Source organism: Rousettus aegyptiacus, unplaced genomic scaffold, assembly GCF_014176215.1.
Source record: "Rousettus aegyptiacus isolate mRouAeg1 unplaced genomic scaffold, mRouAeg1.p scaffold_m13_p_10, whole genome shotgun sequence".
NCBI classification, from domain to species: domain Eukaryota; kingdom Metazoa; phylum Chordata; class Mammalia; order Chiroptera; family Pteropodidae; genus Rousettus; species Rousettus aegyptiacus.
Window position 1 is genome coordinate 82,031,004 of NW_023416285.1, and position 15,079 is coordinate 82,046,082.

The window sequence follows — 15,079 nt, forward strand, 5'->3', positions numbered from 1 at the left end:
CTCCAGTCCATTCCTAACTGGTAGGTGATGTCAAGCGGACAACCTCAACCTCTCAGAAAATAGTTCTTGAAACTTCAATCAAGTCTATCTAGGCTATAGCTTCAGGAGTTTATTTGTGGTATTGTCATGGTATTGTCATGCTCTTCTGCTCTGGTGCAATAATTCTAGAAATATAGTCCCCAGGTCCCTCAAGATCCCTTTCAGGGGGTCCCCAGGATCAAGCTATTTTCATAATTATTGAAGATGCTTTTACTTTCTTCACTCTTGTTCTCCGATACTCCAGTTGAATTTTTTTTTGTAAACTGTGATAGAAAAATAGATTGAGGGCAGAGTAAGATATGAGAATTCAGCTCTTTACCATAAAGCCTGACCTTAAAGAGATTTGCAAAAATATAAAATAATGCCACTCTTCTCACTAATTTTGGTTGTAAAATAGTTATTTTCATAAACATATAAATTGATTAGTAATGAGCTTATTTTTAATGTATTAATACATGTTTAAATTTTCTGCTTTAATTTCTAAATATTAATAGATGTAGCCACATTATCAGTTCTTTCTAGTCCTCAATAATCTCTCAGAATATACAACAATTTGTACAGCCAAAAAGTTTGAGAACTGTTGTACAGCACTATTCACACTTAAAATAAAAACTTAAAAACCAGCCTGGATCCATTGCTGCTGCAGGTAACATTGTTAACCTCCTTTAGCAACACTATCTCCTTTTAGATTTTCTCTTACCTCTTGACCTCCTTTCAGTTTTGTGTGTGTGTGTGTGTGCAATCCTCATGCTCATCTTTTAAACATGCTTGTTTTGGAGTTTTAGCCTGGTTTTATCTTCTTACTCTACGTACTTATTGTTTTTTTTGGACTTACATGGCTTCCTCATCCCACATATTTTGAGGAGTCCCGTATGTACATCTCTGGCTGTGATGTCTCTCCTGAGGTTTAGTCCAACATATCCAACATACACAAGATAGCTCCAGGTAGGTATGCCCAGGTTGAGAATGCCAGGTGAAACATGACTGACACTGAACTCGTTATCTTCCCCTCTATACTAGGATTCCCTCATCCCCATTTCCTTTTTAAAGAATGACAACTTCCTCTCCCTCACTTCCCACTCCTTAAGCATCCCTAAAAATTACCTACTTTTTTCAACTCTACCGCCACTATTGTGGTCAGTTCATCATCATCTTTTTTTTCTGAATTGTCATATACCATATCAACTGCCAAACTGGCTTTCTTGCCTTCATTTTTCTACCCCCTCAGACTCTTCCACACTGTAGCCAAAGTGGTATTCCTAAGATGCAAACCTGGTTGAGTCATTCCGACTTCCATATGCTGCTCACTGCCCTTAACAAGTGTTAATTATCTTATCATTAGGCCCTGATTATCCTTCCAACCTCATCTCTTGCACTCTGTGTTCTGGTTAAATTAAACTCCTTTCACATTTTCAATGAATCATGTCTCGCTGTGTCATTCCTTCTGCCTGGAGCGCCCTTCAATCCCCTGTTCCCCACCTTATCGATTCACGTGCACAAAAACATACACATACACACATTTTGTTTGGACAACACTTAGTCATCTTCCACATTCTAGCTTTGTGATCCCATTCTCTGGGATAACTTCCCTGCATTACATAATCCGCCGATGTGTTCTATTAGTGTCCTATGCATCTATCGTGATATGCACTTCACAGTATTGTAACTGTATGTTTAATTGTTTATTCCCCTACAGACTGTGTGCTTCTCGAAAGCAGAAATGATTAGTGAACTGTTCATTGTTCTGCCTCCAGCATCTACTACAAAGCCTAGCCTAGAGTAGTTGCTCAAAGAAAAAGTGTGTGTGTGTGTGTGTGTGTGTGTGTGTGTGTGTATAAACCCCAAGTCAACTTCAGAAATTTGGAACAGTAATCTGCTTGTTTATTTATTGTTTACACAGATTGGAATGTCTCTTGAATCTCTATATTGAACATCACAGGAAAAAAACTTCGGTAACTCTTAATGCACAACCATTACCAGGTACTGCTAGAAAGGAAGCGAGCATCCATGCACAGATAAGGCAAAATGGTATTTTGTGTGTGCGCGCGTGTGTGTGTGTGTGTGTGCGCGCGCGCGCGCAGGTACACACTAAATGAGTGATAGATAATAAATGCTCCAGAAATTTAGACAAGAGTAATTGGTCACTGAAGTTTAGGGCAACCAGAAAATGCTTCGTGAAGGAAGCAGGACTTGAAAGATGAGTAACAGTTTAGACAAATACAAGAAAGGGAGCAACTCTCGGGCAGAATGAATTTAGTAAAAACAAAGACATTAGGCTATGTAATGATGGATAAATCTGGCTATGTATAGGAAGTAAGCAGGGAAAGAGTAGGCATAAAGGCATGCAGACATCATAGGAAACTATTGGAAGACCTGCATATGATGGTGGCAGTAGGAGCTAGAAATGGAGGAATGTATAAAAAGACACAGGAATAACACCCTTAATGAAGGACAAGGAGAAGAAGAGGGAAAGAACAACATCAAGCATTTCTCTAATGTTTTAAGCCTCACTCAGTGCCATAGATAAGAAAGAAAACTCATGACAGAAATGGGGAGGAAAATGAGTTTTAACTATGTTGAATTATATGTGAAGGTGAGTCTTGGAGGCAAAGCTTTTCAGAACTCTTATAGAGCTGTGGCTCTGATATTCAGAGCAGATGATGAGACTCTGAAACAAGATGACATTCCTGACCAATGTTCTGGCCTGGGTGCCCTGTCCCCCATCTACACTATTATCCTTAAATCCTTGGGGGGAAAAGTCATTCATTCTTAGGTTTCAAAAATAACTTTTTGTCCTTTTTTCTTTTTTTTCTTTTCTTTGTCTTTGTCTTTTTTATTTTTTTGCAATGGATCCATCTTTCAGAATTAATTCTATCACATTCAGAAGATACAATCCGCTTGTAAGGAAATACTGAAGGCAAGATTCTTAAGATCTGAAGTTTGGGATGGCCTATGAGCAAGCCCAGTATAGAAGAAAAGATTGTAATTAAGAAACACTTGGAAGTGTGATGAGTAAGGCCTCCTGAGTCTGTGCTATTCACGACGTGCCCACAGCGATAGCCCTAGAAAAGGACCACAGGTGAGAAAAAAGATCAAATTTGAGCCATCGACTTCCCAGCATCTTTGCCTGTTTCTCTCAGCATCAGTGATGAAGAATAGAAAAGCTGTTTGCAGAACTCACACTCTCTGAACAGGTACCAACATGAGCACTGTGACTCATGGCTTGTATAGGGCTGCTATATCCAAGTGTAACAGGCCTTTGTGGCTGACAGATCAGGAGCTACTGGTGAGAAGAGTCCTACAGCATTTCTCCCCCCGCCCCCAGTAGAGGTTCCAAAACCACACCCTGCATTCCGGGTATCTTCTTGCCTCCTGTTGATATGCACAGAAGCTTTGGTTTGCAGTGGAAGTGTTCATGTCATTGTTTAGTTGTTTCGATAAAGTTCTGAGGACTTGGGAGAGATGGGTGAGAGAAAAGGTCCCTGGAGGAAGTAGCTGCTATGTCCTTTTGGTCCCTGGGGTAGGATTTCAGCCCTAGGATGAGAGAGATCAAGGTAAAGAGCTGGAGTGGCCAGAGAAGATTTTGTAGCTTGATACAAGTAGTGCTGTCTTCAGGGCCCATGTGACAGTTTGGTCCAGACTGGGGGATCATTATGCTTTAATTAATTTGACCCCAGACCCATTATAACCAGGCAATATCACTTCTCACCAAGGAATTCATTTTATAGCAAAAGAAATGTGGCAGTGGGTTTATGTATGCCTGGATGTCATAGGTGTTATCACCACATCTCTCCCAGAAGCAGTTGGTCTGATGGACTGTGGAATGTTCTAAGGCAGCCTTAGTTAAGCTGCCAGCAAGATGACAACATCCTGTGAGGCTGGGCTGCTATCCTAAGGGAAGCAGTAAAACTTTAAACTTCAACCTGCTAATGTTGCTGCTTTTTAAATAGAATTCATAGTCAACAGAGGCATTTGATTTCCTGGGTCTGTGTTAGATGTTCCTCCTCTGTGACTCCTACCATAGCCTCAACAATCGCTGGGCTCTAGGAATACTATTTCCTGCCTCTTCTTCAAATCTAGCATGAAAAAATATTCCAACTAAATTAATCTCTGAGATCCATCTGTTACCAAACTCAGGTTCGGCTGCTTGCTGCCCATAAGCCAATAATTCATAAGCTAATAACTCGGGAGACAAGAGTTTGATAGAAGGAAAAGAGGTTTACTCAAGAGCTGGCATCCTGAGAAGACAGCTGACTCCAGTCACAAAAGCTGCCTGCTGCTTTATTGCAGGCAGGGGTTATTATAGGGAGAGGGCTGGGAAGGAGATCAGGGAGAAATCCCAAAGCCCCAGGGAGAGGGTTAGATCCTAGAGGGGAGGGTTGGCCAAGGCCACCTATCTTGTCTTCTGGCCTTGGCTTGTTTCTCAGGCTGCCTGGAGGGGTAGCAACCGAAACAAAGGAATTAACAAGGAGGGGGTGGGGAGTTCTTCTTCTGGGGCACAGTCAGCCTGCTCTGATATGCAGCCTGGAGCTGGTCAAGCGGAGGTCTGGGGAGGATTTGGCAGTCAGTCTTCTGGTACCAAATGGTCTGGGAACTGTTAGCTCCTTTTGAAGTCTGTTTCTAGAGTTCTCAATCAAGCAAACTGCTTATCTACAAATTACTTAACAAGGCATATTTTATGTACTTAAAATATGAGAGTGAGATTGTAAAGACAAAAAGGAGAAAAAAGAATAAAAATGAACACCAAACGATCACAGTTACAATCCCCACTGTCATGTCCTCATTTGCATTTCTATGGAAGTTTTGTGGATCTACCTATAGTGTACCGTGAGACAATAATTTATAAAGAAATGCTCAACCCTGGGATGAGACATAGTATTCAGTTCTCAGGCACATTTGCTTTCTAGTTGTCAAGGCCTGCCTGCATAGTTTAGTTATACTTATTATAATTATTTTGAATATTCCATAAGAGACTAATATTGACACTGATACAGCTAGGCTTAACTTTACAATTTCTCCTAGGAAAGATTTTATTCTTGATGGTATCCAAGAAAATAAGTTAGAAAACCAAGGGAGTAGGCATACAGAGGTGGAAGTTATAATACTATTATATTAGGTAAAGTCTGCTTGACTCAAGAAAAAAAGCTATATCAAAGAAACAAAGTCTGTGTGCAGTTAGTGTGGGGTTACTGTTCCCATTACACTTTTTGTTGGTTGTCCCAACCTGACCATGCTGCTGTAAATTGTCCCTTAATTGTATTCTTTTGAGACACCTGAGTTAGATTCTGTTTCTTGCTGGTATCCTGACTGATGCAGCCATTCTCTTCACCAATTTGTTGAACTAATATTATTTCCCATTTTATGATTAAAGAAATTAAGTCACACAAGGTTGAAGTGACTCACTGTAGGTCATAAGGCCAGGGTATGGGAACTAAATCCAGCTCTCCTGATATACTTCCATTACTCCATATCATCATCATAATCAGGTACACTTTAGCGAGACCTGGAAAAAGTTTACTTCCCAGTACCCAGAGGTAGGAAGAAAAGTCTTAATTCACCTGGCTCTTTCCTAATTTCACCTCTTAGCCATGAAAAAGGCACAAAGAAAGAGAAATTAACTTTGAAGAACACTAATTCAATAAATCTAAGTTCTCTGCTATGCGAATATTTGCATTTTGCATATTTTCACTACCAGCTTGAACTTCTTAGATATTTCATGTTGATGCTGATTACTTCCAGTTCAAAATGCCAGGTGAACATGGGGTGGAATGAATGGACCACAATTCAACGTAGGCAGAAGGTTTTCTTGGAGACATAGTAAGTGAATAGTTAAACTTTGGAGTGAATTATAAGTAGACAACATGGCTCCAATAGTCAACTACTTGGATTATTAAAAGCCAGCAAGGGATAAGCTAATGAATGACCTCAATAGAAAATACAGTGTTAGAGGTAAGTATAGTTTTTATTATAAAGTAAGTTGTGAATTTTTGGTCGATATGATTCAGGACAGGGCAAATTCCCCAAATTGGGGGATAATTCAAGCCTTGCACTGAGAGAAAAAAGGGTTCTTTGTTGAGCTCAAGAAAGAATTCAAATGCCCACCAAAGTTAAAAGTTAGAGTCAAAAGGAAAGTTTGTTGAAGAAGATGTAATGCTCCATAGACAGAGCATGGTCCCCTCTCAGAGGCAGAGAGTGGGAGAGCCTAAGAGAGACTCAGAGGGACAGAGACAATAGAGAGAGATGAGGACAGTGAGAGGGACAGAGTAAAGGCACTGAAAGGGACCCCGAAGTGTTTAGGGAATTCAGTTTATATGTCATTCTTTAGTTTCTGTGAGTTACAGAAACTAAAGACTTTGTTGACCTGTTTCCTTTTAAAGACTTTGTTGACCTGTTTCCTTTTAATATACATGAGAAAGAGTATGTAGTGTGGAAAGGTAAGAATATGTAACATAAAAGGCCTCCTGGCAATTCCTAGCCTTTGACGTTTAGGTACTCCATGTTTTTAGCCATAGAGAATGAATGATTTTATTTTATGTAGGGTGCCACTCAAAGACGTTGTTTTCCCTTCACTGTGTGGAGAAATGGGTTGTTAGCAATCCCAGTAGAAATCTGCCTTTGTCCACAGGATTCCTGTGGTCTGGCTGAAGGGCTGATCAGCATATTGCAATCTCTGAATATAGCTTAATTTAACATTCTAGTTCTCTTGCCTCCTCCCTACATTAAATGCAATATAAGACTCTAAAACAGAGATAAACCTGGCATGGATATACCTGGAAGTCAAAATCACTGAGTGGCAAAACTAATGTTCTATAAGGATACTTGAGTTCTGGTCCTGGTTTAGCTACCTATTGACTCTGTAACCTTTGATAAGTCACTTAGTGTTTCTGACATGTATTTTCACATAAAATAAAAGATTTGGGAGTGGACATAATAATAAATGTATACTTGGTCTCTGCGCCTAGTTCCTGACTTGGAGCCTCTTTGTCCTAATGAAGCAACTTTTGGTGGACTCCTGGGTAGTCTTAGGGTGGCGCTGGTCACCAGAAATAGCATTTGTAGTTTCTGTTTAAAAGATTCACAAGATCAAGTCAAGAAATTAATCAACATGAAGAGAGTCACATAAATGCCACATCAAAAGAGAAGAGGCAAAGCAAGGCCAAAGAGATAGAAGATAAAGGATCACAGGCATATGCAAATAGCATAGATGGGCTGGAAGGGGCAGGATACAGAAATGATGAAATGAGGGTAGATCGGAGAGATAGAAGAAATGAAAAAAGGTCGGGGAACAGGTACCGAACAGAGGCAGGTGCAGAATTAATGTTACCAACACCAAGTGATGGTCAGTCATCACAGTTGCTTGTTTCTAGGGTCTTACAATGGTATACATTTTACAAGATCCTGTGTTTTTAGTCCTCAAGACTGGCCTCAAAGGGACACGAAATTATTTCTCAGGCCCCTTCCCAGTCAGCAATTTATTAATCTTGATAATTGAGTTAAAGGACAAAACATAATAAGACCTACCGTTTGAAAAACCCATCGATCATGTTAAAATGTATAAGTTGGAGTAGGGGTTATGCTGCTGTAAAGAGACCTCGGAATACAGTAGTTTAAATAAAAATGACATCTATCTCTCTCCCACTTACCAGATGCCTGGGCAATGCAGAGTGGGTAGATGGCTGTATTCCAGGTAGTCATTCAAGCCCAAGCTGTTGGGTCAATTTGCCAAACACAACCTGTAGCTCCCATTACTGGATCCAAGGTAGCTGATTCTGTTGTGGTCACTGTTGTTGTTTCCTATTCAGGAAGAGGAAGAAAAGTCCAGGGAAAAGGACTTACCTTTAACTAAGTAACCCAGGAATTCACTCATTACCTCCTCACACTTCTTTGGCCTGAGGTTAATCATATGGCCACACTTACCTTAAGGAAGTCTGGAAAATCTAATGTGCAGCTTGGCAGCGGGGTGCCCAGCTAAATCATGGGGTTCTGTGATCAAAACAAAAAGAAAGTATACTAAAGGACAGTGAATAGTTTTCATCATAAGGTGTATCTCCAAGACACCTGTGAATCAAAATGTTGCTTTCTGAACCAGTGGCTCAAAAAGTATTTCCTCACTCTGCCTAACTTTTAAAAAACTTATCATTTGCAAAAATCGATTTTTTTTGGTGTACAGTTCTATGAATTCTACCACATGAATAAATTTGTGTAGCCACCACCACAATCATGTACAAAAATTACATTTCTCTTCCAAAGTCCCTCATACTTCCCCTTTTATATTCACTTCCTCCCCTAACTCCAACCATTGTCAACCATTGCTCTGACCTTCGTCACTATAGTTGTCATTTTGAGAATGTCACATAAACTAAGTTGTATGTATGTAACCTTCAGAAACCAATTTCTTTCACTCAGAATAATGCCTTTAAGGTACATTCAAGATGTTGCATATATCAATAGTTTGGTCCTTTTTATGGCTATCCATTACCCATTGAAGGACATTTGTTTTCTGTTTCTTTTAGTCTCTCTCTCTTCCTCTTTTTTTTTTTTTGAAATTGTGGCTAGAAGTTTCAGAAGTTTTCTTCTAATTCAGGTTTCTGAGTTTTTATTATAAACAGTTGTTGAATTTGGTCAAATGATTTTTCTGCATCAATTGATATGAACATGTGGCCTGTTAAGATGGTGGACCACATTTAATGATTATTGACCATGAAACCAGCCTTACATTTCCAGATAAACCCCAGTTAATTTTGGTGTGCTACTCTTTTTATATATTATTGGATTCAAATGGCTAATTTTTCTTAAGGATTTCTATGTCTATGTTTATAGGAGATATTGGTCTATAGTTTTCTTTGTCTATAGTGTCTTTGTCTAGTTTTAGTTTCAAGGTAATGCTGGTCTCATAAAATGAGTTAGGAAGGGTTATCACTTCTATTTTCTGAACGAGATTGTGGAGAATTGACCTGAACTCAACTCTTCCTTAAATACATGGTAGAATTCACCACTGAAATAATCTAGGTCTGGTGCTTTATTTTTTGGAAGATTATTTATTATCGATTTAATTTATTTAGATATTGGGTAGAATTGGTGTTATTTCTTCTTTACTTGTTTTGTAGAATTAACCAGTAAAATTATTTGAAGCTGAATATTTCTATTTCAGAAATTTTTAAACTGAGAATTAGTGATGTAAAATGGTTCTAGAAACTTTCAGGTTATCTATTTCATCTTGGGCCAGTAATAGTGGTTTGTGTTTTTTGAAGAATTAGTTCATTTTATCTAAGATCTTGAATTTATGCAAGTAGAGTAATCATTGTAATGTATCCAGGGCATGTAGTTATTCTCCTCTTCTTTTCCTTTATATATGGTAATTCATGACATCATGGTTTCTTTCCTGATCACTCTTGCCAGTGGTTTATCAAATTTATTGATTTTTTTTCAAAGAAACCATTTTTAGCTAAATTGATTTTTCTCTAATTTTTCTTTTTTACTTTCATTAACATCTCCTTATCTTTATGATTTCCTTCCTTCTGCTTGCTTTCGATTATTTGTCCTTGCCTTTCTGGCTTCCCATAAGGAAGTTGAAGATATTGATTTGGGATCTCTCTCCTAATACAAGCATTTAATGCCAGAAAACTCATACTAAGCACTGATTTAGCAGCATCCCACAAATTTAGGTGTGATATATTCTCATTTTATTTTATTCAAAAACATTTTATTTCCTTAGAGGTTTGCTCTTTGACCCATGAAGTATGTAATGTTTGTGGCTAAATTCCCAAATGTTCAGAGATTTTCTGTTATCTTTCTGTTATTGATTTTTAGTTTGATTTCATTATTGTTAGATAATTATTTCTATGATTTTAACTATTTAAACTTTGTTAAGATTTTTTTGTGTGTGAACCAGAATGTGGTCTATCTCGGTAACCGCCCTATTACACTGGAAGCTATTCTACTGATTTGGGGTGGTGTGTCAATTGGATCCAGTTGGTTGATAGTGTTCAATTCTTTTACATGCTTGCTGATATGTCTACTACCAGAGAGGAATAATTATCTACTTCTCCTTTTACTCCTATCACTTTTTTGCTTCATTTATTTTGAAACTTCATTGTTGGATGTATAAAAAAAGTAATAGATGGAGTCATTTTACAGTGGAGCCAGAGCTGCCATCCCAGAGGAATTGCCTTGCACATCTTATGTGTCTACTCTTTGGAATGTTAAAATAGGGCAAAATAACCTTTGGACTCGGCCTAAAGCAACACTGTATCCCAAAGAACTATTTGCAAAGATTAAAAAAAATAATAATAATAAAAGCAGATATGACTACCAGACTGATGACAGCCTGACTAAAATTATAAAAACTGTTTAGAGTTAGTGTCACTCTCTTATCTGCACCAGTAGAAATGCCTTCCTTCTATTGATGTAACTGTTCCCATTCCTTTTCTCAGAAATACTCCTTGCCTTTGTCTCCCAATTGGAATACTATTTGGGTTTTTGCCTGAATCAGTGCTTTCTGAATAGCTATTCTTTTTTATCTCAGTGAATGCTTGTTGCTGCTCTCTTTGAAACATCTTTTATCTTTAGGTTAACAGATGCACACTAATTTAAAATTATTTTGTCTTCTGGATGAGTTAACCCTTTTATGGTTATATAGTGTTCTCTTTACCCCTGGTAATTTTATTTCCTCTGGAGTCTGCTTTGATAAACTATAGCTATTCCAGCTCCCTTTTTAATAATGTTTTCATGAAATAGCATTACATTTAAAGTGAGGTTCTCATAGACAGCATAGAGTTAGTTCAAGACGTTTTAAAATCCATTCTGACAATTCTGTTTTTTTAATTGGTGTATTTAGATAATTGAAATGTTTGGACTTAGCTCTACAATTTTAGTTTTTTCTTGTTCCCTCTGTTTTTTATTCCTCTCTTTCTTTTTTCTAACTCGTTTCGGGGTTACTAACATTTCTTAGTATTCCATATTAATTCACCTGTTTTTAAAGTTATATGTGCTTGCATAGTTTTTAAATGATTGTTTTGGGGGTACAATATACATACTTAACTTTCACAGCATACTTAAAATCAGTATTTTACCTCTTCAGTGAGAACTGTAGAAATCTTACAAACGTATATATCTCTGTTACCTCTCCCTTATATGTTCTAGATATCTTATATATTACATCTTCATACACTGAAGTCCCCATTAGACATTGCTAAAATTTTTGCTTTCAAACATCAAACATATTTTCAAGAACTCAAGAGGAAAATAATAATCTGTTATATTTACTCATATATTTATCATTTCTGTTGCTCTTCCTTAATTCATGGTATTCTAAGTATTCTTATGGTATCATTTCTCTTCTGCCTGAAAAATTTTCTTTAGCAATTTCTTCATACCAAGTTTCCTAGCAATAAATACTCTGAGTTCTCCTAATCTAAGAATGTATTTCTTTCACCTTCATTCCTGAAGGATATTTTTACTGTTTTGGGTTGACAGTTCTTTTCTTTCACCACTTGAAAACAACTTTCCTTCTTTCTAGCTTCCATGGTTTCTGATGAGAAATTCATAGACATTTAAATCACTGTCCCTCTGTAGGCAATGAACCATTTTTTTTTTCTGGCTGTTTTCAAGACTTTGTCTTTAGTTTATATGTTATATATATACCTGCACATATATGTCATACATATATACAGACAGGCATGTCATACATACATGTATATGATATGTGTTATAACATACACATATACATATGCATATATATGTACATATGACATATATATATGTGTGTATATATATATATAGTAACATATCTGGATTTCCTTGGGTTTATCCAGTTAAGCATTTACGGATTTTCTTAAATCTGTAGGTTTATGTCTTTTGCCAAATTTCAAAATTTTTAGCCAGTTTTTCTTCAAATAGTTTCTCAGCACCACTTTTTTTCTCCTTTGAGACTGCAATGACATGAACATTAGACCTTTTGCTGTTATTCCATAGGTTCCTAAGTCTATCATCTTTTTTTTTTTTTTTAATATTTTTCCTCTGTTTTTCAAACTGGATCATTTCTATTGATCTCTCTTCACATATACTGGGTCTTTCTTCTGACATCTCTAGTCTGCTATTAATCCAGCAACTTTTTAAATTTATTATTGTGTTTTTCAGATCTAAAATTTCTATCTGCTTCTTCATATTATTTTTTCCTGAGATTTTCTATTTTCCAATTCAAGAGTATTTGTGATTGTTTGCTAGAGCATTTTAAAATAGCTGCTTTAAAGTCTTTGTTAAATAATTTCAAAATCTATATCATCTCAGCATTGGAATCTGCTCATTGCCTTTGAGTTGAAATTTTCCTGATTCTTTGTAAACAGAGTAATTTTGGATTATATTCTGGACATATTGAATATTATCTTATGAGACTTTGAGTCTTGTTTGAAACTTCCGAAAAATGTTGATATTTTGTTTGTACAAGGAACCTGCCTGACGAGGTTCAGGAAAAAAGTTTCAACCCACTTTCTATTGGTGGTTCTGATATAAGTTCAGTTTTCAGAGCTTTTGCAGGGCTATTTGGACCTAACTAGTGTATGCACCACCCAACGGCCAATCTGACACACAGGCAGTGATGTATCTCTTCATCAATTTCTCTAAGTTTTTGGTTTGCTGAATAGAATCAGGCCCAATCATGTGAGCTTGGGGGTTAGCCCAGGAATTCATAAACGACTGTACAGGTCGTTTCCCTGAGCCCGTCCTTGGTAATCTGCCCAGTACTTCCCAATTCCCCATAGATCCTCTTCTCAGTTCTCAAGCCAGAGTTAAGGCTTTGGTTTTCCTGATACACTGTGCACTCATAGCTGAGCCACGCCCATGGTCAAGTGGTGGGAGGATTGAGAGAGATAAAAATGCCACGGGAGTTGGCCCTGCTATCTTGCTGTCTCCTCTAAACTGAGAGAAAGGTTTTTCTTCTTAAGAGTTTTGCCTGCTGCAGGCTCCTGTTGCCTCTGGCTGCTTTTGCTGCCACAGGATTATTTGAGGCTGTGCAGTAGAACAAAGAAAAGAAAAAGAGGAGGCCGGATTTCCACACTCTCTCTGAGTTTACATATTTCAACGTTATATTTTAGGAGGTTACATTTTCCTCTCCTCAGGTTACCACCAGAGGACTTCTCCCGGAGCTGTCTTTATGTGCTTCCTTGTCCACTTCCAGTGCATTGAGCTAAGGTCAGAAGATATCTGAGGGGAAAAAAATGGTAAAGTCACTGCTGGCGTAATAATATTTCAAATTATGGGCTTCTTCCCTAAGCCATTTGCTACTATTTACTTTTCAGAGTCTTCAAATAGCTGATCTATATATTCCTTCCAGGCTTTATAGCTTCGTTTGGTTGGAGAGAAAAGGCGGAGTATACATATTTCCTCTTAGTTGAAACTGGACCCCTTGACCAGTGAGTGGCTTTTGAGTTTTGAAATTTCTAGCGATCTATTTTACTCAAAGGGCTAGATCTGTTGAGTAACAAAGGATAACATACCATGTCAAAAGCTCAAACTTAAACTGAGTGCCTTTCATTAACATATTTAAAATGTAATGATTTATTTTATGATATGCCATTCATAATCTTTGATAAACATGGAGGACATTGTCAGAGGTTGTCCCATACCATTCTTAATCCAGCTATATTGTCAAAAGAGTATTCATTTAGGAATAGACTGCCTAACTTCTTCCACCCCTAAGCCAATGATGAGCCAGTCAAGAATCATATTAAAATCTCCCGCCCTGCTCCTCTCACTTAAGTATGCTTATGTTAAGTATATCTTACAGTTCCAGTATCAAAGGATGTTAACAAATACTCAGCATAGCAAGTCTGGGCTCCTACCTCTTTCTCTCTTCTACCCAGACCACTTGAGTACCAAGCCAGCTGGCTAGAAACTGCTTCCGGCTTCATCCCTGCCAGCCTCATTTCCCAGGGGCTGGATCTTGTTCTTTTCCTCTAATTCTGAGATAATTCTTAGAATAATCTGGCTCTGTAAACTAACACTCCCACTGTCCCTGTTCCAAAGCAAGGTTTGTGTCCTTGTCCTTTAGATCAGGTTCTTCTTGTTGATAAACTAGACTGAATCTTTCCACTTTTGTTAGTTTTGGCCTTTTATTGGTAGAACAATTCTTCCACTTTTTATTTATGATACTTTCTATATTTGTTTTATCCCTTAATTCATTAACTAACATTTTAGGAAATGTTAAATAATAATGATAATAATGAGCATCATTTTTTCTAATTTCTAATTTTAAAGGGGCTAGCTAGAGTTTCACCTATTGTTTGTTATTTATCATAACTTATTAATACAATGAATTTTTTAATTTTCAGTATCAATGACTTTTTTTTTTGTATTATTCTATGCTAAGACATACATTGATTGATTTTGGTAAATTGTTCCTTTATATTATCTGGTATTTCATTTATAAGTTTGCATATATAAATATATCCCTAAGTGAAAATGATTTATATTTTTCTATAAGTCACTTTCACTTAGAAATGGGAGAGCATAGCAGGCATTGTTCTGAGAAAATCATAGATACAGCACACAGGCAATTCTTTGTGGAAGAGTTGACTGTAGTAGATATCTATTGTTTCTAATTAACCCAAATCTATTTTGTCTTCTTGTTAGCACTCCCCTAATTCCTTCAGGAAACTTCTTCCTTAATATTATTTGGGAAAAGTTGACATTCTATCACACCAGTTCTAGGAGGTGGCACATAATGATGGCCTACCTAATCAGCTCACTCCCCTAGATGAAATGATTTAACTTACTTGATTCAATGGGATAAAATTCTAGGACTCTTACTGAAACTATCAGAAGAGAAAATTCTATTTTATGAGAGATGCTGAAAGGTTAGGACATGGCCTGGAGCTATTGGGAGCCTGCTAGCTATCATAAATAAGGAACATGAACAAGAACAGAACCAGAGAGAAGAAAGCAGAACTAAGATATGGAGACAGAGAGCTGCTGACAACTCGGTCCTCTGCATGGAGCCAGACTCACAGCCAGATATGGATATTTGATACATGAGCCAGACGTT

At 37.4% G+C, this 15,079-nt stretch overlaps 1 long non-coding RNA gene across 1 annotated transcript; it reads right to left on the minus strand.

The window, feature by feature from the left end:
* Positions 1-2,143: 2,143 nt before the first annotated feature.
* On the minus strand, positions 2,144-8,141 carry LOC107518761. The gene is made up of 3 exons (XR_001598944.2): positions 7,957-8,141; positions 7,683-7,833; positions 2,144-3,573 (listed from the first exon to the last, which is right to left on the minus strand). It is a non-coding gene; the product is annotated as an uncharacterized LOC107518761 (long non-coding RNA).
* Positions 8,142-15,079: the final 6,938 nt, after the last annotated feature.